The sequence below is a fragment of the Citrus sinensis genome, chromosome 1 (assembly GCF_022201045.2).
Source record: "Citrus sinensis cultivar Valencia sweet orange chromosome 1, DVS_A1.0, whole genome shotgun sequence".
In the NCBI taxonomy this organism is placed as follows: domain Eukaryota; kingdom Viridiplantae; phylum Streptophyta; class Magnoliopsida; order Sapindales; family Rutaceae; genus Citrus; species Citrus sinensis.
Genome location: NC_068556.1, coordinates 11,156,663 through 11,158,095, shown reverse-complemented (window position 1 = coordinate 11,158,095; position 1,433 = coordinate 11,156,663). Strand labels below are relative to the sequence as shown.

General features: G+C 39.4%; 1 non-coding gene across 1 annotated transcript; it reads right to left on the bottom strand.

Moving 5' to 3' along the window:
* Positions 1–635: 635 nt before the first annotated feature.
* LOC112498027 (small nucleolar RNA R71) lies at positions 636–742 on the bottom strand. Its single transcript, XR_003065112.1, has one exon. It is a non-coding gene; the product is annotated as a small nucleolar RNA R71 (small nucleolar RNA).
* Positions 743–1,433: the final 691 nt, after the last annotated feature.

Sequence of the window (1,433 nt, the reverse complement as noted above, 5' to 3'; positions counted from 1 at the left end):
GTTGACATAGGTGATCTAGCAACCCTTGCATGCGCAAATATAAATCTGTTAACTTCCAGTTTGATGCAGAAATTAAAAGAACTGCAAGGAGATTGAGAAGAGAGCATCGGGAATTACAAGCTGCTGTAGTAATGGATGATTTACAAGATTTGAGAAACTTGAACCATAGAAAGGAGATACAACCAGTCAATGTACATGAAGATCTGAATGGACAATGTGTTCAAAGGCAACCGGGGAACAACATTATTTACATAGCGAACGATAGAGATAGAGCCATTCGAGATTACACAGTGTTGACTCCTCAAGCCATACATCCGGGAATAGTTAGACATAACATTCAAGCTGACAATTTTGAACTCAAACCGGTGATGTTTCAGATGCTGCAAACAGTGGGGTAATTTAATGGACTGCCATAAGAAGATCCTCATCTACATCTTAAGCTATTTTTGGAAGTGAGTGATGCTTTCAAGATTGCTGGAGCATCGCAGGAAGCATTGGGACTCAGACTTTTCCCATTTTCTTTGAGAGATCGAGCAAGAGCATGGTTGAATTCTCTACCACCAGATTCTATCACTACATGGAGTGACTTGGCTAATAAATTTTTGTTGAAATACTTCCCGCCAACCAAGAATACAAAGTTGAGGAATGAGATCACATCTTTCCATCAGCTTGAAGATGAGAGCTTGTGTGGTACATGGGAGAGATTTAAGGAGTTACTCAGGAGATGTCCTCATCATGGTATTCCTTGCTGTATACAGTTGGAAACTTTCTATAATGGTCTCAACCCAAGCATTAGATTGATGGTGGACGCTTCAGCAAATTGAACCTTGTTATCTAAGTCTTACAATGAGGCTTATGAAATTTTGGAGAGAATAGCCAACAATAACTATCAGTGGCCATTAACCAGACAAGCTGCGGCAAGAGGAATAGCAGGAGTACATAACGTAGATGTCTTGACAGTATTGTCAGCCCAAGTAACCTCATTAACAAATATGGTGAAAGCTATGACCACTGCTTCAGCAACTGTAAACCAAGTTGCCGAGATCTCTTGTGTTTATTATGGAGAGGGACACTTATTTGATAATTGTCTTAGGAATCCAGCTTCAGTCAATTATGTGGGCAGCTTCAATAGACAGAACTAAGACAATCTATATTCAAACACTTACAACCCTGGATGGAGACAACATCTGAACTTTTCATGGAATAATCAGAATCAGCCTGCTGCAGCATTCAGTGGACAGAACAAACTTGCTCAACCTAGTGGATTTTATCAACAAAATCAAGAGCAAATAAGCATCAACAATAATCAACTCAGTTCCCTTGAAGGTTTGATTAAGGATTATATTGTGAAGAATGAAGCAGTTGTCCAAAGTCATACTGTATCGTTGAGAAACTTGGAAAATCAAATTGGATAGCTTGCTAGAGCATTGAGC